The 25,576-nt window shown below is 47.0% G+C and overlaps 1 long non-coding RNA gene across 1 annotated transcript; it reads right to left on the bottom strand.

The window, feature by feature from the left end:
- Positions 1-6,938: 6,938 nt before the first annotated feature.
- LOC142485743 (uncharacterized) lies at positions 6,939-19,786 on the bottom strand. Its single transcript, XR_012798691.1, has 3 exons — positions 19,153-19,786; positions 15,794-17,715; positions 6,939-9,045 (listed from the first exon to the last, which is right to left on the bottom strand). It is a non-coding gene; the product is annotated as an uncharacterized LOC142485743 (long non-coding RNA).
- Positions 19,787-25,576: the final 5,790 nt, after the last annotated feature.

Here is a 25,576-nt window from a genome sequence, read left to right on the forward strand (position 1 = left end):
TTTTCCCTCTTAAGCCAAAAGAGAAGTTGGCCACAATCCCTGGTTTTGATTCTACCTCTCATTCCTCTGACTCATGTACTGCCTGCTTTAACCCCTGCTAGTGAAACCTTTGAGCCTCCCTCTGTGTATTCTTGTAAGCCCCACGCCAATGTTATGTTCCCAGCACCAGAAGATGAACCTTCTATGCCCCCAGTTTCAAAGTCAGATTCCCTTTTCTCTGACTCTCAGGCACTGCCTGCGTTAACCCTTGATAGTTCTCTACCCCTGGTTTTAAAGACAGACATTGCACATTATGCCGCCCCTGAAGTTCATTGCTTTCATCCCACTGTCCCAGCTAAAGTTGCGGCCACTGAGTTCTTCTGAAACCTTAGGCCAATCTAAAAGGAATACCCATGAATCCGCCGTAGCCATGAACCAGCACACAGATTCCCCCCTCTCAAACGTTTATGGTATCTAGTAATACCCCTCCAGTTTCCCAGAGAGTTGAAAATCCTGCTTTAGACTCTAAATCTCCTTCCTTGGAGCCACCCACGGCGGTTGGTCCCCCTTTTGCTGTTTCTCTAGCTACCACTTCAAAGGTCAGCGTACCTGCGTCTGTTCCCTTAGTGGGATCGGAGCCTTCCCTGCCAGCAGTGGAGGATCAGGTTTCCAAGTCCGATTTCCCTTTCACTCATTTAAACCCTCAATTCCCTCTCACTGCATTTAAGAATTCTCCAGCACTTCCGGTGTTAACCTGTGCGACTGCTAAAATTCCTGATGTAAAAGCAGGTCACCCTGTCTCTGCCCCTTGAGTAGTATGTGATACGCCTGTCACCAATGCTATTCCTCCTATGTCTCAGACTGTTGCTATTCCTGTCCTTGACTAAGTCTGTCTCCTTGGAACCTTTTACAGCGATTAGCTCCCCTGTTACTGCCCCTCAGGCTATCCCTTCAGAGATTTGTTTGTAGGATGGTGCTCTGAAAGTGCTAGGACCGTATGTAATGGTGGGGAGCATAAACTGGGTATATAAAATAAAAGTAGCAGTACTAAGCCTTAAGAGGGCATAAGGTACCCTGAAGGTTGGGGTGGGTTGTCCAGAGACACCCCCCCTTCCTCATTGGGTTAGCCCCAGGTAGTGTACTCACGATATTATTTCTCCCCAGAATCTCCCTTCCAAAGCGTGCTGCTGAAGTGAGGTAAAGGTTCCAAAAGGCAGGGTGTGCAGCGCACAGCAAAGATGAAAAGAGCAGGTCTTGCAATAACAGTCCTTTATTGTAGTATCATATAGTTGTGGGACAGCAGCAAACTTCAACGCGTTTCGTTCAGAGAACTTTATCAAGATACTTTCAAGAAGCTGCTGTCCCACAACTATATGATACTACAATAAAGGACTGTTATTGCAAGACCTGCTCTTTTCATCTTTGCTGTGCGCTGCACACCCTGCCTTTTATCCCTTCAGAGATCAGCTTATCTGCCTCTGATCCTTTAGTACCCTCTGAGTCTCCCCTTATTGCTTCTAAGGATTCTCCAGCATTTTGTGTGTTAACCTGTGCCACGCAGACTCCTCCAGGTTCTGACATCGATTACGGACCCCCTGACTCCCACTTCATAGACAAGCACAATGTCCTCTGATTCCATTGAAGAGTCTAGAGCAGTTCCGGTCACTTCCCAATCACCCTCGTCTGAGACAAGCACCATCTCCTCCGATTTAATTGAAGTGTTCGGTCCGGTTTCTGCTATTTCCCAACCACCCATTTCAGAGACAAGCACAATGTCCTTGGACCCCATGGAAACACCCAGTCTGACTCCTCAAGTACTCTCGGCAGTGTCCAGTATACCTTCCTCGGACTCCGGTGCTGTACTTAGTACAGGCATACCCTGCTTTAAGTACACTCACTTTAAGTACACTCGCGAGAAAGTACATATCGCCCAATAGGCAAACGGCAGCTCACGCATGCGCCAGTCATCACATCCTGAACAGCAATACCGGCTCCCTACCTGTACCGAAGCTGTGCGCAAGCAGGGAGACTATAGAGCCTGTTACAAATGCGTTATTTACATCAGTTATGCATGTATATATAACGATTGCATTACAGTACATGCATCGATAAGAGGGAAAAGGTAGTGCTTCACTTTAAGTACATTTTCGCTTTACATACATGCTCCGGTCCCATTGCATACGTTAATGCGGGGTATGCCTGTATAACCACTGTTGCTGTTCAATCCTTCGGTTCAGGAACAAACTGTTTCTCCACTGATTTTCCCGCAGCTTCTGTGATAACCAAGAATGACTTTAAGCTCCTCACTGCTGAGAACGCTTTTTTCTTCCTAACTTCCCTATAACTCCACGCTTAGCCTTAGAGTCTGGCATTCCGACTCCTCAGATAATACTCTCTCGCTGTTTTTCCCACAGCATTTGAGGTATCCGCTACAGACTACATAGCTGCTACAACCAACTAAGGGTTATCTCTCTTGGATTCTTCTGTAGTGCCTGTTTATCCTACAGATTCAAAGGACCCAGGGTTCAAAACCGAGTTACACTTCTCTGATTTTTCCACAATATTTGGGGTACCTACTACAGATCGCTCTACTTCAGCTGCAAACTCAGGCTTACCTTCCAGTGAGGTTTCGCTAGTACCTAATGTATCTATTGCTTTCAAGGACCCTGTGTTCGAAACAGAGATATCTGATACTGTCTCTCCTACAGTATCGCGTGAAGCCTCTGACGCTGGGACTTCCACTCCTCAGTCAAGTTCATGTTCTCCCGATCCTTCCTCTGTGCTTGAAATACCCAGTTCTAAATACAAGACTTCTGTTTCTAAATCAGGTTTACTGCTCACCTTGCTTCCTGCTGTACTGGATAAAGTCTGTATGGATCCAAGCTCTCTCACTTTGCTAGCAGATCCTATGCCCGTAGGGCCCCGTGTGGCGGCTGAGGTGTTTCCTCTGGATTTCATGTTGCCCTCGCCAAAGATTGAAACAACCCTATTGGACTGTTTCACCCCTGTGGTGTCCGTTCCTGTTTCTTGTCCTCCCACGGTGAATACGGGCATGCTTTTCTCTGCTTGTTCTTTGGTGCCTACTGCTCCCTTCCAGGATGTCCAGCTTTCGGACCGGATGCTTCCTAGACCTCAGATGCCCAGGAATGCTGACCTATCGTTTGCCAGTGCCACGGCAGGAAACTACTTAAACACAATAACCTCCACTTTTGACTTCTTTGGGGGAACAGGCCTGGACTGTACCAAAGGGGTTGCGTCAATATCTTGCAGTGAACCCTCCAGCCCTATACCCTTACTAACAACGGTCCGGAATTCCTGGGGAGCAAAAGATTCTCTCAAGCTTCTACGTACCGATTCCAGCAAAAACATTGCCTGTCCAGAAGGCCTCTCTGCTATATCCGACCAACAATCAGTGTTTTTGTCCTATACTCTCGGACTATTACTAGGGACCGGGCACCTGGCTGGTGTACTTTGGACTTCCCTGTTCGGGAATCACCTGCTTTTCCACAGCTCTGGATTTCCAAGACATTTTGTGTTGCTTTCCATATACCAAGAATTGCAGTGCTACTGCTCTCTGATCTAAAGATGGCGCTTGCCAATGATTTGTGGGATTATGGATCTACTCCTCGCCAAGACAGTTCAGGGACAATGATATGTCTCCCAGATCTATGTGTGGTCCTGTTCGCCCAGAGTTCTCACCTGAAAGGGTCGGGGGTACTGTAAGGAATCCGTTTCTGGGTTTGGTGGAAACCCTTTCTTTACAGAACTGTGCTGTTTCCAGATAACCTCCCCTCACAATTACTGTCGCCCTGCCTCGGTGCTCTCAATGGAGGAATGCCCTCACACTTCTCTCCTGGGATTAGCCCGCTGGCCTTCTTATACTGTGCTCTCACACTGCCTCAGTGCCGAGCATAGTCCTTTCACTTAGGATGTTACTGTGTTTGCCACAAGCTACTTGTTTGGCCGCCCTGTTCCTGTATTCTTGTTCCTGATCCCTGTTCCTGTGACCTGCTGCCTTTTCCCAAAGCAGAGGTCTGCCTACTGAGTCCAAGGTCTGCTGCTCTCGCAGAGGCCTGTTTTGGACTTCCGTGCTGAAGCGTTTGTTCGCCAACGCTGCCCGGAGGTGTGCCTGTTCCGGCCTCCTTCTCCCTTTGCTGCGACCGGTACCATGGGCCATTCCCACTCCTCGCACAGAGGCCACTCCCGCACTGCTGCTGCTCCTACGCTAAAGTGGAGCGCACCTGATTTCCTGTTGCCGAACCCCTGCTTGGATAACAATTTTTCTACTGTCTCCAACCAAGACCCATGCGTGTCAAAGGATTACCCTGGCCTCTCCAGCCCTGAACCTACTATGAACGACTACGAACTGCGCAATCCAGAACAGGCTTTGTGGCCTAAGGTCGGTGTATTCACATCCCCACCTCAGCACCGCGGTCCGGTCTTGGTTTGTGGCGAGCACAAGCGTGACAATAGGAGCATAGTTTGAGGTCACAGACCGGGGTCAGCATCAGGAAGAGCGTCAGCGTAGGGTTTCAGCATAGGCACTGCAGTGCAAAGGGAGGTCTCCGGGACAGGAATCCTGCAGTGCAGGGGGTCCAGCACAGGAGGTCCTCAGAAACAGGAAGGGATTTGGCAAGGGTGCTTCAGCATAGATGTTGCAGCGTAAACAAGGCAAAGACTTAAGAGAACAAGGAAGCTTCAGCACAGGGGATTCGGCACAGGAATGGACTCTGGACAAAGGAGGCTCCAGGATACAGGAAGCTTAAGCACAGGAAGGCAAAGAAGAGACAAGCAAAGGAGCTTGTGGTCAGCACAGTAACACCAAGAAAGGATTATGCTCAGCCACTTCCTGGGTAAAGGGCTGACCCTAAATAGCATAGGCAGCCAATAGGGACAGAGCTGCATAGCAGGCAGCAAGAAGCAGACTGCAGTGTGAGTCCAGACCCAGGTGATTCCAATTGCCAAGTATAGGGAGGCCTTTGTCTGGAAGCTCTGAATGCTTGTAAGGGTGAATTGCAGCCAAAGCCAGGACCAGAACCCTAACATAGACATTCACTTTAATTTAAGATGTTACAGAGACAGAAGAACAGCAAATTGAGAACATGAAGACATAATGCCATTTGAACTGCAACACCACATATGTGGATTATACTATCAAATGCTCTTGTAATAAGAAATATGTTAGCCTGACAAAGAGACTATGACAGTAGGGGTAAATGTGGCTGCTCTTTAATAAAGGTCAAACACGCCATTATCCCTACCTGTCAATAATATGCTATATTTATTCATGTATGAATACAGTAGGGCCCCACTTTCCAGTGTTCCGCTGATACTGTGGTACAGAGAAGGGGGCCGCCATGTCTGCGCATGCACAGAATGGGGGCTGCTGAGGTCACGCATGCGCAGAAGGTGGATGTGCAGGTCTGCATATGCACAGAAAATATCCGGTTAGGGTCCGTAGAGCAGAACTTGCCGTATTAGCGGGGCCCGCCTGTAGTCACATATCTGTATACTGTGACTACATTGTAATGATGTTATATGTTGTAGCCTGGATTCAGCACTTTTGGAACCAGGAGTTAACCGATGTTAAATATGTTAAATGTGCGGATAATTGGTATATCAGTATCCAATCTAAACACAAGAGATCTTGGGCAAGATAAGGCGAGTGGCCTGAAATATTATCGAGCGTGGCAGGGCTCTGGACTCAGGTGTGGGAAAAGTGGCTCCCCGCAGGGGTACCAGTGTTTGGTCCAGACACTGAGTTGCCTAAACCTTCAGGGGCTTTTCAGCGGACATAGGGAACCGTTGCCGGGAATGTGCCCTGTTGTTGTGATTCCCATTGGTCCATTCAAATGCCCCGCTAAACTTAAGCATGCCCCTGTGGGCTGTACTGGAAGTCTTGTAACCCGCCGTCACTAAGGATTGGTCCGATGCAGGCGAGCCTTCACTCACTGATTGGACCCTGAAGACTATCCGCCCTGGGATTAGCTGGCCCTATTCTTCCTCCATGGTGGTGAATGGTGACAGAGGGATATACAAGTGGGAACCCGGCTTTGGCCCCAGAGTTATCAGAAAGCCAAAGTGGACACATTACATATTCAAAGTCGTTAATGGGTGATCCGGAGGGAAGCAATGGAAGAAACTTTGAAAATGCTGGCTCATGGAGAGCAAACCAGTGCTGCCCATACTACCAAGGACAGTGGCACAAATTTGGGAATGTGGATGAGGGTAAATATTCAAGACAGATGTCCCCACACGTAGGACTTTAGGTTGTTTGTTGTTCCCCGCGTTGGGTGAGTTTGTGTATATGTTTTATGTACTAGAGCAGGTCTGCACAACTCCAGTCGTCGAGGGCCACAAACAGGCCAGATTTTCAGGATATCCCTACTTCAGCACAACTGGCTCAATTAGTGTCTCAGTCATACTGAGCCACTAATTGAGCCAGCTGTGCTGAAGTAGTGATATCCTGAAACCCTGGCCTGTTTGCGGCCCTCGAGGACTGGAGTTGTGCAGACCTGTACTAGAGGTTTGTGAAATGTTCTAATGCATTCCCTTTTGTTCAACTCTGCAGTTCTGTCTAGTGTACGGATCCCCCTGTGTAATTGTCATGGTCTCCCGTGACAAAGTGTTTCAAGCACAGCCAAAGGTGCAGGCTTAAGCACAATGGGAAATTCAAAATGACCACCAGGAATCATGCCGACGGGGCCAATACCCAGCAACGGCTCCCAGGGCCGGCCTGATACCTACCACAGAGAAAGACTACTAAGAGTCTGGGATGAACAAAGGCTCCGCTCCTCGAGCCATCGTTCCCTAAACCAGAGTACACACCCCTCCTGACTAACAATGTCTTAAGCACTTCACCCACACCCATTTGGATAACAAACCCAGATTTCTGTGTGTGCATGCTGGTAAAGGCACGTCCATAGAGGAGTTACTAGCCCTGCACACAACTCGGGGGGGGGGGGGGGGGAGGGATCTGCCTGAAAATCGGAGTATTTGAATGTTCCTCCAGACATAACGGCACCAAGCCAAGCGGGGGATATTCTGCTATCCGGGAAATCCATTGCCGAGCTCCCGCCTGTAGCCGCTGCTACCATTGACCAGTTTGTATTTCCCTCCAAGCCCTTTAAGTCGCATTTGCACAACCACCATCCCTGATTGACCAATGCAGGCATGATTGGTTCCAGTGCAGCATCCGTGCTGTGATGGTAGGGGTAGCCCCCCTCACATAATAAAGGTGAAGCCCGTCTGGCTGCCACAAAGCCGTGTGTAATGGTCACCTCTGTAAGGCTCATTTTGCCTGGAATGTAAAGTATTGTGTGTAACCTATTCCAGATGAGAGCTATATCACTGTGTGATATTTGGAAGGGGGGAAACTGTGTCTTGGGGAACAGGGATTGTTCCCATACAGTTAGTAAGGCAACCAGCACTGTCCTTTTGTGTTAGCATTTCTCTGCATGCAGACACAGTAATTCACTTAGCTAAGATGCATGCAGAGAAATGCCAGTTTGTGTCAGAGATCGGGAGCGGCTTAGTACCTTGACTATGGTGAGTGGGGAAGGGTTGTGATTCAGGTACGGAGAACTGGTTCTCGGCAGTGCAGACCCTTTGTTTACCCGAGACGCTAAGGCACCTACCCAGCGGGATGTATGGGGCTGGCCAGGGAGCCATTGCCGGGTCTGAGCCCCATAGCACGATTTCCAATGGTCAGTTTGAATTTCTCGCTTGCCAGACGCTCACTCCACGATGGGCGCCCTAAAGTCCTTAAGCCGGTCCCTTATATGATTGGTGCAGCCTGGCGAGCTCTTGTCCTTTGATTGGCTGCACCGTCACAATATGCCCTTTGATTGGCCGGTGGCCCCTGCTCCATGGAAACAATAGGCAACCGAGGGCTATGTAAGGGGAGCAGCCAATCAGAGTACCAGACAAGTTTTGGAGCTGATCTGAGACGCGACTGGCTGGTTTTTTGAAAGTGCTATTGGACAAATAGCACAGAGAAGCAGGAGGAGGAGCTAAAGCAGGCCCCTGCACATAGTTCAGTCTATATTCTTCTCCAGGCCCAGTTGGTGAGTGTACATGGTGTGTTTTGTATGTTTGCAAGATATACATTTTTGTTTATTCAACTATTGTGTCCTGTATTGAAAGTTCTGGTCTCCCGTTACAGTTGTAATTTACCCTATAACAAATTTCATATGGCCGGGGTGTATCTATGTTAGTGGAACCTGATCAGAGTGCCAGGTCTGTCTGATCCTAGCGTGGAAGTGAACTAAGTGGTGTGCTCCGAGGCTGTGCTGGAGACACCTGAAACCGAACTGGGAGTCTAACCGAGTGGGACATTATAAGTGCTTCTGTGCCGAGTTGCCGGAGAAGCAGAGAGCAGGATTTTAAAGTGGAGAATTTGAAAGTTCTCTGCCACATATTGCACCAGAGAGGTCTCGAAGGTCCCTATCTCCTTACATAGATTACCTTGTGACCAATCACAGTGCAGATGTTGCACAGCAACCACCACTCCTGGCCCTGCGCTCTGGGCAGTGTGAATAGCCATAATCAGTGGTCATCAAATCACCCAAAAATCTACTTGCCGGACCAAAAAAATCTACTCGCCACCTAGCCCTGCCCTAGTCTCGCCCCACCACTAGTCCCACCCCCAGGCCCGCTTTAAAAAATGTTTTGAATAAATTCCTAGTAAGAACAACATTCGTTGTTGACATAAGTTTATTTATTGTATTACATTATACTACAATTAGTCCTTGTTAAGTGTATGTGTGTATATGTGTGTGTATGTGTGTGTATATCTGTATCTGTGTGTGTATGTATATGTCAGATTTAGAAAAAAAAGCCAGGTGTGAATGACTAGTTTCCTGCACCCTTTAAGCAGTGTCTGGACGTCCCCGCTTCACAATATCTAAAGCAGCAATCTCACCTGGAATCATACCTGATCCGAAGTCTTTCAATGTCCAGGTACCCTCATTCCCGCAATGTTATATGTTGGAGGGGAGGTGTTCCCTACCTGTCTTCTGGGTTAGGAGGGATTCCGATGTCTCCCGTGTGAAGCTTGAGTCAGATCTGGAAGAAAGAAGTATAGGAGAGTGAGAGAGGCAGAGAGACAGAGAGACAGAGGGGGCAGAGAGAGAGACAGAGGGGGCAGAGAGAGAGTGAGACAGAGGGGGCAGAGAGAGAGAGACAGAGGGGGCAGATAGAGAGACAGACAGAGGGGGCGAGAGAGAGAGATAGAGAAAGAGAGAGAGAGGGCAAGAGAGGGGGCGAGAGAGGGGGCGAGAGAGGGGGCGAGAGAGGGGGCGAGAGAGGGGGCGAGAGAGGGGGCGAGAGAGAGAGAGGGGCGAGAGAGAGAGAGGGGGGGCGAGAGAGAGGGGGGGCGAGAGAGAGGGGGGGCGAGAGAGAGAGAGGGAGAGAGAGAGAGGGGCCAAGAGAGAGACAGAGGGGGAGAGGGGGAGAAGAAGAGAGGGGGAGAGGGGGGCAGAGAAAGAGAGAGAGGGGGCGGCAGAGAAAGAGAGAGAGGGGGCGGCAGAGAGAAGAGACAGAGAGGGCGGCAGAGAGAAGAGACAGAGGGGGCGGCAGAGAGAAGAGACAGAGGGGGCGGGAGAGAGAGAGAGACAGACAGAGACAGACAGAGACAGAGAGAGAGGGAGAGAGAGAGAGAGAGACAGACAGAGACAGACAGAGACAGAGAGAGAGGGAGAGAGAGAGAGAGAGAAAAAGAGAGAGAGAGAGGGCGAGAGAGAGAGAGGGAGAGGGAGAGAGGGAGAGAGGGAGAGAGGGAGAGAGGGAGAGAGAGAGGTTGAGGTAGAGAGAGAGGTCAAGGTAGAGAGAGAGGTTAAAGGTAGAGAGAGAGGTAGAGGTAGAGAGAGAGGTCAAGGTAGAGAGAGAGGTCGAGGTAGATAGAGGTCGAGGTAGAGAGAGGTCGAGGTAGAGAGAGGTCGAGGTAGAGAGAGGTCGAGGTAGAGGGGGGCAGGGTGCGGCAGAGGGGGGCAGGGTGCGGCAGAGGGGGGCAGGGTGCGGCAGAGGGGGGCAGGGTGCGGCAGAGGGGGGCAGGGTGAGGGGGCAGGGGGGCAGAGAGAGAGAAAAAGAGAGAGAGAGAAAAAGAGAGACAGAGAAAAAGAGAGAGAGAGAAAAAGAGAGAGAGAGAAAAAGAGAGAGAGAAAAAGAGAGAGAGAAAAAGAGAGAGAGAGAGAGAGAGACAGAGAAAAAGAGAGGTAGAGGCAGAGAGAGAGGTAGAGAGAGAGGTCGAGGTAGAGAGAGAGGTCGAGGTAGAGAGAGAGGTCGAGGTAGAGAGAGAGGTCGAGGTAGAGAGAGAGGTCGAGGTAGAGAGAGAGGTCGAGGTAGAGAGAGAGGTCGAGGTAGAGAGAGAGGTCGAGGTAGAGAGAGGTCGAGGTAGAGAGAGGTCGAGGTAGAGGGGAGCAGGGTGCGGCAGAGGGGGGCAGGGTGCGGCAGGGAGCAGAACAAACAGTATAAACCTGGCAGTAAGAAATCTCAGCAAAATATTCCATCTAATAATAAAAATATCAAACCTGAAAAAAAAAACTTTCCCTAACAGACAAATGACAAAATCAAAGAAAAATGGTTCGATAAGGAATGCAACACCCTTAAAAAAAGCCTGCAAACAATATCAAACCAAAAACACAGAGACCCAAACAATACAGAACTACGAATGAGGTACCACCAACACCTGAAGCACTACAGGCACTCCCTAAGGAAGAAAAAACACAACCACATTGCCAAAAAATTAGAAAGAATTGAAGAAGCATTAGATGAAAATACTTTCTGGCAAACCTGTGTAGCCGTGACCCTTGATTCACCCCGAGTAATGAGAGGTTGCGCTTGCAAGGAGTAGTTGCAGAAGCCCGCGAAGGAGGAGGATACATATTGGCGGGAAAGGAGCAGTCCCTTGACCGAGCAGCCCCCACGGGGAGGGTCAGGTGAGCGCGTTTAGCCTATGGGCGGAGGAGTTGCCAGAGATATAGGCAGTGGTTGCGCGCACGTGGAGTTAGAGCATCGTGGAGAGACGAGGAGACGGAGACACTGCGCTGGGAGGTTGTACCCCCCCCAGGCGCAGTTAAGATGCCCCGGCCCAGTTAGCCCTGAGTCACCGTAGAGACAAGGGTAGCTAGGGACACCCTAAGTAAGGGATTTACCCCCCCTAAATCTACTGCTGTGTTCGGGACAATCCTGTCGGGGAGAAGCGCCCCATATCGCAGCGTGGAATCCCCAGAGACTCTTTTTGAAGAACCGTAGCAGTTCCGAGCACCGGAGTGCTCGGCAGGTATTTCATCAAGTGCACCAACTCTACCCTTTCAATCACCTAAGACCTAGTGGCTGCGCAGTCACCCCTACACATACACACGGCCGTTGGAAGCGAGAGAACTGATTAACGTATTTGGACACGGGGTGGGAACACCCGGTGGTGGGATTGGGGGAAAGTTATTGTTGGCGTCCGCCGAGGCGCAAGTTATTGTTGGCGTCCGCCGAGGCGCATAATTGTGGACGTCCTCCGTGGTGTGTTAAATGTTGTGTACCAGCGGATTGGAATGTCATGGCATGCAATGTATCTTAAGGTTGATTTATCAGTAAACAAGATTGGTTTTATAACATTGTCGTGTGAGAGAAATTCTTGTATAGAGGTCCTGCGAAGACTAACTCCCCCTTTGGCGGGATCTGTCACAGGTGGAGGCGCTGCACTGAACATACATACATATTGTATGCACCCCGGGCTCTCCGTGGCAGAGACTCAGGCCCTGTGAGTCAGCAGGTAACACAGCACAGAGTAACAGCTTGCCAAGCGATAGGAAGCAGGGTTACACCTGGAAACATCTGCATACAAAGCAGAATAACAGACACCTGGCCATTCAGAATGGCAACATCTGGAAAAACTACTTCAAGGACCTTTACCAAGAAATCCCAGAAGAAAACCTGACACAAGAACAAAAACAAATCCTCACCAAACAAACATCACTGGAGAACACTATAAAAGATAACCAAAACCCTCTGGACATAGCAATCACAATCCAGGAAATAAAAGAAAAAAGAAAACTAATAAAAACCAAGAAAGCCTGCGGACCAGATGGCATTCTACAAGAGATGCTGAAGTATAGCAATCCTTCTATACAAGAAGCAATACTGAAAATGTTCAACCTGGTCCTCACTACTGGCTACTTCCCTGAACTATGGAACGAAGGACTGATAACCCCTATGCACAAGAAAGGAGACAGGATGGACCCATCCAATAACAGAGGAATCTGTGTCAGCAGCACCCTGGGGAAACTGTACAACGGCATCTTGAACAGCAGAATCCTCACCTTCCTGACAGAGCAGAGTGTACTGAGTAAGAGCCAGACAGGCGTCCTGCCAAACCACCGCACCACGGATCACATCTATACCCTACACAGCCTGATTAATAAGCACGTCCACAACACCAACAAGGGCAAAATCTTTGCTTGCTTTGTGGACTTCAAAAAAGCCTTTGACTCCATCTGGCAGCCAGGCCTATTGCTGAAAATACTAGAGAGCGGAATAGGGGGGAGAACATACGACACAATCAAAAGTATGTACTCTGAAAACAAAGGCTGCGTGAAAGTTAATAACTAAAGGACAGACTTCTTCCATCAAGGCCGTGGAGTTAGACAGGGCTGCAGTCTGAGTCCCACACTTTTTAACATTTACATCAATGAGCTCACAGCAGCCCTAGTATCCTCCTCAGCACCTGGGCTCAACTTGGCTGGAACTGAGGTTAAGTCTCTACTATACACAGACGACCTGCTCCTGCTGTCTCCAACAGAACAAGGCCTCCAACAGAAACTGGCAATACTAGAAAAATTCAGCCAGACCTGGGCACTCTGTGTGAACCTAGAAAAAAACAGAATAATGGTATTCCAGAAAAAATATAAAAAACATCCAACCATATCGCAATTCACACTGGACGACAATGCACTGGAACAGACAGCGAGTTACACATACCTAGGTCTAACAATCAGCTCATCAGGGAAATTCAGCCTGGCCATAAATACACTGAAGGAGAAGCCCGCAGAGCATTCTACACAATAGGGAAACAGATGTACCACCTCAAACCACCAATACGAATCTGGATGAAAATATTCAACAGCATCATCACACCATCCTTCTGTATGGCAGCGAGGTGTGCGGCCCTGTAACATTCCCAGTTTACACAAAATGGGATACCAGCCCAACAGAAATACTGCATCTGGAATTCTGCAAACACCTTCTCCAAGTACACAGGAGTACATCAAACAATGCATGCCGGGCTGAGCTGGGCCGCTTTCCTCTACTGCTCACTGGACAGAAGAGAGCACTGACATGCTGGGCCCACCTAAACACCAGCCATCTACAGTCTTACTGCTACAGAGCAATGAGAAGCCAGGACCTCCTCACTAAACCCTGTGCCATCAAATAACTTGTCCTCTCACTCCAAGGACAAAACCCCACACAGATCAAAAACCTGCCGAAAAAACAAATCAACTCAATCGCCAACGAAATGAAGAAGCAGTATGTGACTAGGTGGGACAATGAAATCCAGCGCTCAAAGAAGCTGGGAACCTACCACAGCCTACAGAGAGAATACACTCTGGTACCCTACCTACTGAAGGTAAAAGACCCAAAGCAGAGACAGACCCTGGGCCAGTACAGAATAAGTGCCCACAGCCTAGAAATAGAAACAGGCAGACACAGACACAACTGGAAGCCCCGGGAGATGAGACTGTGCCAAAGATGTGAGCTAGGAGAGGTAGAAGATGAAACACACTTCCTGTTGCGTTGCACACAATACTCTGAAATGAGGAGTGCCCACCTAGAGAAACTCACTGCACTTATCCAGAACTTTAATAATATAGAGGAGAACCAAAAAATAGCGATCCTCCTGGGAGAAGATGAAACCACAGCAGAACTGGCTGCACACTATGTCAGCGGGGAAACAAAAGAAAACAGCGCACAACGCCAAATAGTGAAGCAAATTCAACAATATATTATAGATTTAAAAAGGGGGTAATATATCTGCGTACATAAAAAAGGTTGGTAAAAGGCATGTAGTGTGTATCACACTGTTTACCACTCGGCTGTTAGCTGTAGATTCAGGTGCTTGCTTCCCTCTGCTGCTGCAGCTCAGTTGATTCTGGGGCAGGACGTCAGTCTTTTCACTCCCAAGGGGATTTCCCTTCATGCAGCCAGGTTCAGCAGCTGGTACTGGGGCTCGGTGAAATCGCTCCTGCTTCCTAGCCGATATGAAGCTGCTCCTGTACCTTGGCAGGTGTATCCTCTGCAGAGAGGTTAAAACGCAGCTTGCTGCTGTCTTCACAGCAGTGGTGGATTCAATAGGGAAGTTTGAACAGTCTTACAGAGTCTCTCACAAGTGTCCAAAACAGCACACAGGATGAAATAAAAACAGGACAGGCCAACACATAGACAATGGCCAATGTAAGCAGATATAAGGCAATAGAATGTTACATCCAACTAGTTTCGTAGAATTAACTACTTCTTCAGGGAACTACTTCTTCCCTGAAGAAGTAGTTAATTCTACGAAACTAGTTGGATGTAACATTCTATTGCCTTATATCTGCTTACATTGGCCTTTGTCTATGTGTTGGCCTGTCCTGTTTTTATTTCATCCTGTGTGCTGTTTTGGACACTTGTGAGAGACTTTGTAAGACTGTTCAAACTTCCCTATTGAATCCACCACTGCTGTGAAGACAGCAGCAAGCTGCGTTTTAACCTCTCTGCAGAGGATACACCTGCCAAGGTACAGGAGCAGCTTCATATCGGCTAGGAAGCAGGAGCGATTTCACCGAGCCCCAGTACCAGCTGCTGAACCTGGCTGCATGAAGGGAAATCCCCTTGGGAGTGAAAAGACTGACGTCCTGCCCCAGAATCAACTGAGCTGCAGCAGAAGAGGGAAGCAAGCACCTGAATCTACAGCTAACAGCCGAGTGGTAAACAGTGTGATACACACTACATGCCTTTTACCAACCTTTTTTATGTACGCAGATATATTACCCCCTTTTTAAATCTATAATATATTGTTGAATTTGCTTCACTATTTGGCGTTGTGCGCTGTTTTCTTTTGTTTCCCTTCTCTTAGTGTGTGTGGGGTGCTGAGCCACCCCTGCGTTTACAGCTGCAGGCGCCATTATCCCCAACACGGTTATGTGGCACTTATTATTTAATGTTTAACTACCTCACTGTGGGAGTTGTGGTTTAATTTTTTATACATTTTTTATCACTAAATTGATGGTATAGTCACTGCACTGTATATATTTATACATTTAAACTTTATAGGTAGTTAGGTAGTAGCGCACAGTTTTGTTTTTTGTGTTTACACTATGTCAGCACCTGCCACAGGCTGAGAGATGCCCACTAACCCCCACACCCCTGTGTGAAACTGTTACCCATATACCGTGCTACCATTATACCCTATCCCCTAGTATTCACGCGAGGGCGAGACAGAGGGCGGGACAGAGGGCGAGACTTCAACTTACACACACACACACACACACTCCCCCACTTACACACACACACTCCCACTTACACACTCCACTCTGGTATGCTGCATCTCCCTCTCCCTCCTCACACACAACCACACTCTCTCTCTGCCACTTACACACACACAGACACCAAACCCCTCCCCTACGCGAGAGCGAGTGTCCGCCCTCTCAAATTCCTCTCTCTTCCTCTTATCAGCGGTGCCGACAGGAGATGAAATACAGCAGTGACCGGGGGGATGCTCTTATGTCTGAAGCCGGCTCACTGGAGTGGTATGCTGCATCTCCCTCTCTCCCCCCCCCTCTCTTACCTGCCATGAGAGTGAGGAAATCCAGCCTGGGGGGCTCCCACCGTCCGCCTCGCCCGCGATACACATGGAAGCAGCAGCAACACGAGCAGCACTTCCTCCAGCCACACAGCGCCGCTCCGCAGACACATCCAGCTAAAGCCACAATCTCCAGGCCTCTCTCCGCCTCTGGTCCCGGCAGTTGCTAGGAGATCCTTAGTGGGGGAGGGCGTGCCTGTATGCGCCTGCGTTGGTGTGTGGTGTAGCGTCACTGCAGTGCCTCCAAGGGATGTCTTCGGCTGGGCTATCCTTCCGGCGTCCCGCGTTGCTAGGTGACCCGCTTGATCGTGTCCCGGCATCCTGAAATGAGCCACAGCACAGCAACGGCACTCTACAGGGGGTTAAATGCACTCCTCCGGGCGATCGGGGGTTGCATTTGTCGAACACTGGCCATAATCATGTGTGTGCATGGTCCATCTCAGCTTCAAACACTCTCCGGATTGGACAGCTGATTAAAGAGACAATGCTGAATGGCCTAGCCGCCCCCTCTCCATGGTTTTGTATGAGAACCAAACCTATATAAGCCCAGCAAGACTTCCAGAGATTCAGAGAAACTCTGCGTCCGGTGGAACCGTTTGTTGACTGTTTTGAAGCAACATCCTCCAGCTGCTGGAGGTCCTCACCCAAGCCTTTCTTAGTTCCAGAGGCCTCACAGTCTGCAAGAACTTATCCACAGGATAAGCAAGCTTAAGCGACATCATGAACTCTAGTAAGAGTTTATGTTCTATCTTTTCCCCTTTTAATTTCTATTGGGCTAGGCCTGTACTATTACCTGTTCCTAATAACTCGTCCCCCTAGGATCCCTAGAAATGGTGTGATCTGCAAGCGGGTCATGACAATGCATATGCAGAAAACACGTCCCCATCAAGCTCTTGCAATATCCACAACTGGGTGTCGTCTCTCAGACAGAGGTAAATAAGGTTTATATGCAATGCAGCAAGTAAAGTGTGGCATAGATTTCCATATCCCAGTGGTCAGCCAACTACGTTACAGATGCACATCATACACAGATACAGTTGTATTGAGGCATACTCACAGACACCATGCAATGCCGATTTGGCAACCAATTGTTTCCTGGCTGGCGAGAGCTGCTGACCCCTATTTGTAGTAGCACTGGTACTGCTTGTTGACTTCCACAATGGAGGTGGAGTATTGCCGGTAGACCGTGTAATCTTCAGCAGCACACCTTCAATTATAAATGCCATTTACAATGAATGTGTTGTATTACATACAAGCTTCATTACCCTGTCAGAGAGACGACAATACGTCCAAGGGGTATGGACATTCCAAGAGCTTGATCACAACTGTTATAATGCAGACAAATACTTTATGAACTCAGAACAGCTCAAGATACTTCAACAAGTGGGGCGGATTACTTGGCACCGAAAGTCCCCTATGGCCTATTATGGAGACTGAACCAAAACAACATTGTAATTGTGCATTAGGTGAGACTTATATTTGTTTGTTGAAGGGCATTCAGGGAGACATACTTCCAATTATACCACTATCCTGCTTATTATTGTAGTTTCTATGCACCTCCTATAGTTTTTTTTTAGATTTCTGAGGCATGAAGAAGTGTGGTAACTTTGCAACATAATCCTACATTTCCTATAAGGATATGTAATGATAGCTCAAACTTTTCATTACTGTGCATTGTAAGAGAAAAAAAGAGTGGTGTATATAGCGCTAAAAACAAAACAAATGTGATTATAGATTATATTGACAACAGCGTGAATATTATATAATAGGCAAGGCTGCCAGGAACATCTAACCCAAACACAGTTAGTGAAACACAAAAAAACAAATACAGACCGGCGCCTTAGAGTCCAAATAGGTGATATATAGAAAGTCCAATGGATGGCTTGGGATATCCAATAAATGGTGATCTAGTCCAGTGGACAGCAAATTCCTCAGCAGCAAAATTGATATGCCATGCAGGGAAGACAAGAGAACAAGATCATAGTGTAACAAAATATGGTTAGAACATATAACATATAAACATAGACAAACAGACACAAATAACACTGAACAAGTAGGCTGACTAATAAATGAAGATTTAATAAACACAGTAAAAACCAGCAAGCTGGTGAACTGCGTCACAGCGGGCGGGACAACACACCGGATCACACTGCAAATGCCAACTCCTATGCACCGCAACTCCAGGAACTGCTGAAACAGTCTGCTCCTCTACCAGTTCAGCTGGTGAATAACTCTCAAAGGCCCAACGCGTTTCGAGCGCATGCGAACTTCTTCAGGGGCCCTGAAGGAGAGGCAGTGTCGCATCTTCGGCATCAACCCGAGGAGGTACCTGCAAGACTCTACACGTGGCACGCGTCCACCAACATCTGTCGCCGGACCACCATTACACCATTCACCTGCATATATCCTGTGGACCTGCTGTAGTAGGATTCCGGTTTTAAAAACACCGGATCCTATACCTGCTCGTCACCAGCTTGCTGGTTTTTACTGTGTTTATTAAATCTTCATTTATTAGTCAGTGTTATTTGTGTCTGTTTGTCTATGTTTATATGTTATATGTTCTAACCATATTTTGTTACACTATGATCTTGTTCTCTTGTCTTCCCTGCATGGCATATCAATTTTGCTGCTGAGGAATCTGCTGTCCACTGGACTAGATCACCATTTATTGGATATCCCAAGCCATCCATTGGACTTTCTAAATATCACCTATTTGGACTCTAAGGCGCCGGTCTGTATTTGTTTTTTTTTTTTTTTTTTTTTTTACTGTGCATTGTACCATTATTTACCACACCATTGTTTTAGCATAGCACAATTATCGCCAGTGTATATTCCTCTCCCCTGTGCCTTATTCTGTCTGGTGTAATTGCTAAGTTCCGATTATAAGACAATGATTAAAAGATGGGCCAATGGGGATCATATTAATAAAGGTTAACCCATTGTCCCTACCTATCTTAAGGGATCCTCAGGGGGTTAACCCAGTATCCCAGAGAATAATGTGATTGGGTTTATGTACCTCCCTGATTAGAATGAGTATGTTTTGCTGCTGCCCATGTGTGCAGGGCTGGTAATCACTCAGCGAGCCTGCACACACAGAGGTGGGGTCCTGCTATCAGGAATGTGGGTGGGGAAGTGCCCCAGCCATTGTTAGGAGTGGGGAGGAGTGCTGACTCAGGTCTGGGGAACAATGTCTCACCGAGTGGCGCTATTGTTCAGTCCAGATTCTGAGGCGCCTATCTCTGAGGGATATATTGGGTTGTCTTGGGGAACCGTTGCTGGGTATAAGCCCCGTAGGTACAATTTCTATTTGTCAGTTTCAATTTCCCACACCTCTTCAAACCCACCTCTGTGGGGTGTCTTAGGGGCACAGTCACCTCCTGTGTCCCGGATTGGCCGATCAGACGAGCCTCTGCTCGGTGATTAGTCAGCACCCCGTCTTCCATGCTTTGCTATTAAGACAGGTAACCTATGTAAAGACAGAAAGTTACTCCCTGCACTTCAATCATTGGGTAGCAATAAATGGGGAAATAAGTATACATAGTGAAAACTAAATCTATAAGACAAAGGAGACTTTTGGTTACATCCTTTGATCAAATAATGCCAAGCTTGGTAACCAACTTCAAGGTAAGTCTCAATAGCAGGTCCCTATGCTAAATGCATATACATGTTCTGTGAAATATACCCTGTAAAGAGCTGCCAATTTCTCATTACTATGCCATCCGAGGTTTGTGCCGGAGATAAACCAAAGTGAGGCGTGTAAGTGGAGGCGAGCAGGCGATTTGAACTTGCTATAGTGCAAATATCATCCCTGGATTACTGCGCTACCCACAGCGGACGGAGCGTGGAAGCCTCCCGGGTTAGCCTTGGAAGCGGCGCCTGGCACCTAGTTGAGAAAGTATTCCCTGTTTGGGTGAGTTTGTGCCTAAACTGTGGGTAGCGCCGTCTGTCGACCTCATTCAAAATGTGTGTGTGTGTGTGTTCCCGATGTTAGGCCCCGGACATGTTACCTGCTTGCTGGCGGAAGCGCGCTGAGGCGCGCTCCCGCTCAGCACTGAGCCCCTACAGCCGCAATTAGAGCGGCTTTAGTAGGGGCTCACCTGCGCTTCCGCGCGCTTGCGGAAGCGCAGGTCTTGGGGGAATTTAAAATTCCCCCGCTTGCCGGCGAGACAGGCCGGTCACGTGAGCGGTTCGCCCAATGAGGGCGAACCAGCTCCGTGATGTCACTGGCCCGCCCCCAGCCAGTGACGCGCCCGCCCCCTGACGGTCTGTCCCCCTTCTACCCCGATCCATGTCTCGTGTGTGTGTGTGTGTGTGTGTGTGTGTGTGTGTGTGTGTGTGTGTGTGTATGTGTGTGTGTATGTGTGTGTATGTATATGCATGTGTGTGTGTGTGTGTGTGTGTGTGTGTGTGTGTGTGTGTGTGTGCCTTTGTGTGCCTGTGTGTGTGTGTGTGTGTGTGTGTGTGTGTGTGTGTGTGTGTGTGTGTGTGTGTGTGTGTGCCTTTGTGTATGCATGTGTGTGTGTGTGTGTGCCTTTGTGTATGCGTGTGTGTGTGTGTGTGCCTTTGTGTATGCATGTGTGTGTGTGTGCCTTTGTGTATGCATGTGTGTGTGTGTGCCTTTGTGTATGCATGTGTGTGTGTGTGTGCCTTTGTGTATGCATGTGTGTGTGTGTGTGTGAAGAGGTGAAGATCATCAGGAAGCGCAATGTCATGTAAAAAACAGAAGAAAATTCCCTGATGGTGCAGTATTGTGATTGATATGTGATAAATATCAAGGTGCAGTGTGCTGGATACTCACAAGTGTAGAGTGAGCAATGTTCCCATAAAGGTTTCTTTATGTGTGTCAGCCCGTTGGACCGTCAGACAGGTAAGTGGAATGGTAAGTGCTGGAGACCTTAAGTGAATAATAAAACGGACATAGTGCAGACTGTACAAAATATCTTTAAAAGTAAGTATATGTGCAATACACTCACATGGTTTTAAAAGGTAACAAGCGTTTAGATCACACAGGTTGGATCTCAGCAATGAATGAGCTGTTCTCTGTCCCCCCTCTGCCTCGGCAGGCGTGCGTGTCACCGGTGCGTCTCACCCTAACCGGAAACCGGAAGTGACGTCATCTGCTCTGGGGGACGCCGATCCTGTGGGAGTTTTTCTCATCAGCCTCACTCTACGCGTTTCTCCGTATTGCGGTTTCTTCAGGAGTGTATGGCTGACATGCTCTAGGAGGATTTTATACGCTATGCTCAGATCCCATTGGTGGGCAATTAAGTATGGTAATCCAAATCACTAATTTGGGCAGGGATTACAGGTGTAAACAGGCAATATTTGTACAACTCATATCAATTATATATGAGTATAAACAGACATAAAAGTTATAAGACTCATATCATACATATATGAGTCTTCCAAAAGAATTTTAATAAAATGAACTTAAAATTAACGATATACACATATTAGTTAAAATGGTTAAAATAATTAAAATAAATTAAATTAACCGCTACAACATGATTAACCCCTAAATAAACTGAGCTAGTCATATAATAGCAGACATGGTGATGTAGTTTATCTAGTGGAGAAAAGACAGGCATGTTAGAATCATTCACAGAAAAGGTTTTATGTCGAACTCAAGATTTAAACCTTGGGGGGAAATGGTTTTTAGCTCGAATATCCAGAATGATTCCCTCTTGATTAAATTTAAGTCTCTATTGCCCCCCCTCCAATGGGGCAAAACTTGCTCTATGGCTTTGAATGAGAAGCTGGCAGGATTGGAGCTATGTGTCAATAAAAAATGGTTCGAAACACTGTGGGTTGTGAGTTTGCGTTTTATATTACCCAGATGTTCTAATATGCGCGTTCTAAGCGGGCGTATGGTCTTCCCAATGTATTGTAAGCCACACTCACATTCCGCAAGGTAAATGACATGACTGGACCTACAGTTCAAATGCTGTTTAATTTTATAAGATTTCTGTGTTACATTAGATTTGAAACTGTATACTTCTTTAGAGCTATGCTGGCAAGCAGTGCACATTTTACATTCATAAAATCCTTTGGGGGGATCTAGCCAAGTGTGCTTTTTGGCAATTGTATTTCTCAGTGCACTCGGGGACAGGAAGTTTTTAATATTAGGTGCTCTCCTATAAACCATTTTTACTCTGTCCGCCAAATGTTCCCCCAAAATTGGGTCATTTCTGAGTACCGGCCAGTGGTTATTAAGGATTCTATTAATCTTACTGGCATCCTTATTGAATTGTGTGATAAAAGGCACTTGTATAGTGTCCATCTCTACAGTTAATTTTGGGGCAGGTGTGAGCATGGATTCTCTTGGGGTACTCTTAGTTCTAGCTAATGCTCTATCTATTACATCCCTCTTGTAGTTTCTCTCTCTAAACCTTTTAGTTAAAACTGTGGATTGCTCCTCAAAAACATGGTTATCTGTGCAATTACGCTTTAATTTATTTTAAAGATATTTTGTACAGTCTGCACTATGTCCGTTTTATTATTCACTTAAGGTCTCCAGCACTTACCATTCCACTTACCTGTCTGACGGTCCAACGGGCTGACACACATAAAGAAACCTTTATGGGAACATTGCTCACTCTACACTTGTGAGTATCCAGCACACTGCACCTTGATATTTATCACATATCAATCACAATACTGCACCATCAGGGAATTTTCTTCTGTTTTTTACATGACATTGCGCTTCCTGATGATCTTCACCTCTTCACTGTCCACGGGATCGAGAGAACGACCCCACACTGGGTTAAGCAGCATTAATTCATGTTTGTATAAGTATCACATTTTTTCACATCTGTGTTTATAATTTTGGAGCGCCACTTTTTGATATATTTGCCTGCCACGTGTGTGTGTGTGTGCCTTTGTGCGTGTGCGTGTGTGTGTGTGCATGTGTGCGTGTGTGTGTGTGTGTGTGTGTATGTGTGTGTGTATGTATATGTGTGTGCATGTGTGTGTGTGTGTGTGTGTGTATGTGTATGCATGTGTGTGTGTGTGTGTGTGTGTGTGTGTGTGTGTATGTATATGTGTGTGCATGTGTGTGTGCATGTGTGTGTGCATTGTGTGTGTGCGTGTGTGTGTGCGTGTGTGTGTGTGTGTGTATGCATGTGTGTATGTGTATGCGTGTGTGCGTATGTATGTCTGTGTGTATGTATATGTGTGTGCATGTGTGTGTGCATTGTGTGTGTGTGTGTGTGTGTGTGTGTGTATGTGTATGCGTGTGTGCGTGTGTGCGCGTGTGTGTGTGCGTGAATATATTTATCAAAGTTGCACAATGTTAATAAATAATTTATTCTCACAACATGTCTTTTTTTTTTAATTTTTAAAATATTATATAATACACACACACACACACACACACACACACACACACACACACACACGTTCCCCAGTGACACACACACTGACAGCTACCAACACACACAGTGATACCCGCCTCCCAAGCGCTTGCTGTCTCCTCTGTAAGGACAGCAAAAAGCTCCAGGTAGAGCGAGCGGCAGCAAGCGAGAGCGAGCAAGCGCCAAACATGGCCAAGGCCTTAAGTGTCCTTGTCTCCTGTGACTGATATCACAACCTGCAAATAATATTCACCTCCCCAGGACCAGCTGTGAGATGAGGGCCGGATCTTTTCCTGGGAGTGCGTCTGTTTCTCTCCTGGGCTTTGCATGTACAGTAGACCGTTGGCATCTCGTTTCTCAAGGTTACGTTTCCTAGACAATGGAAAATTAAATAGAAACGTGTTATTGGGAGTTTTTAAACCCCACTATTTTGGGGTGGGGAGGGGGAGATATTTTGCACACCCACAGGTTCCTAGTTTATGGTTGTGCTACTCCCCAATGTTGCTGTGATTAAGGATAAACAGCTTTTTCTAAGAGGTTTCAAACACGATGTTATGTCAATGTTTCTCCATAAGAGGAAACATTGAGGAATTCAAAATAAAATGTAATATATAAATAAAAATAAATATAAATAAAAAGGCAAAACCTACATCTCAGATAACAGATTTGTATAATGAGTCCATTCACTTATCCATCTCACCATTATGTGTCTGTAGTGACGATGATGGGATAAGCTGCCTAACCAGGATCACCTTACAGTGGGGGATTTGTGGAGACTAATTAGCAGAGAAATCATTATCCTCCTGACAATGATGGATGACATTAAACTATGAGGTCACATAAGAAAGCTATCACAGAGCCCTTACCCCACCTCCTCCCACCCCCTCCGCACAGCACTAGGTACATGGCCGCCGCTGCTTCTCCTCTTGCTCCTCCGTCTTATTACATGAACCACATTCACCCACCGTGCAGCCTCCGAACTAAAGCCCGGTGCGCGGGGGATCACGGGAGATGTAGTTCCGGGGAAGTGAAGCTGGGAGTCAGGGACATGCATAGTAATGTATTGCAATGAAGACATTACTGCGCATGCGCATTAAAAAGAGTCTCGGTCACCATAGAGATGATAGACGATGCACTCGGCGGCCATGATTACTTTGGGCAGATCCCCTTGAGTGTAATGATAACTAAGGGCAGAGGAATGAGGCAACCAAACTGTGCAAAACAATGTGACTGGAATAACATGGGATCTTTGAATGAATATTACGGAGCTTGGATTTAGAATAGAGACAGAAATTGAATAGATGTAAAAGTTTCACAAGTGATGTTGGGATAGTGAAGGAACAGCCCAAGTGTTTCTTATTAATGCGAGTTATACATTTGTGTTTTGCTGCCTTTCTCCCTCTATAGATGTTATGGGGAATGTGGCATCTCTGGCAGTATCAGCACCTGTACATGTATTTGTGTGTTTTGCTCAGTGATCATTTTGCAAATTCAGGATTTTACTCAATGTTTTTCATTACATTATGGGCTATTCAAGGGATTAAACCTAAATGTATCAAGAATGATGCAGCAATGTCAGAGTCCTATTGATTTGGACTTAATTCACACCAATTCTATTAAGGGAAGCCACACAACGTGCAGTGTGTCACAGAACTATCTGGGGGTGAAACCTCTGATTCAGATCATGTGAGAAATCCAGGTCTCCGGGATACACGTTAGTGCCACAGCAATACCGCCACCGTGTGGTCTGTGTGTGAATGGCAGATATTAAATCCTTTGGCCCTTTTTACATTCTCTGTATATTTGTGTTGCTTTTGTTTTGTGTGGTTTTAGGATTAAAAAAAAACAAGACGTGATAAATATTTGCGATTTAGAGTTCTGACAAGTTATAACAAAACCACATCAACTGCTACTGAAATCTGAGGGAACACATGTTGCTCAGCCTGGTTTTTATACTAAAAAGGTGCAATCCCTGATAACAGGTTGAACAAGGTGACAATAGAAGCCTTTAATGTAACATCCCAGCCTATTTAATGCAGATTTGACCGATTTCTAAATTAATGTCCAACCCAACAGGACAATGAGAAATATCACTTGTTACATTTATGTAAATGGAATAAAAAATGTGCGACAAACTATAAAAGGCCAATTCTGATAATGCAAATGAATGTGCTCGTATCTAACGCATGTGGCAAACACGGATTGCATGGTCTGTTACTAATCCCAAACTGCACTAGGACTTTCCCCCGATCAGATGCGGTATATACCATGCGGGTGTGAGGGCATCATTTCATGCACACTTATTCTGACACGTGCACATATAATCTGTATTTTAGTGAGGCTCAAAAAAAGTACACGAGGGAAAATAATCGCAGGTTATTAACCCCAAATCCCACTTCACGAGCACGAACTCCAT

The sequence above is a fragment of the Ascaphus truei genome, unplaced genomic scaffold, assembly GCF_040206685.1.
Source record: "Ascaphus truei isolate aAscTru1 unplaced genomic scaffold, aAscTru1.hap1 HAP1_SCAFFOLD_628, whole genome shotgun sequence".
Lineage (NCBI taxonomy): Eukaryota > Metazoa > Chordata > Amphibia > Anura > Ascaphidae > Ascaphus > Ascaphus truei.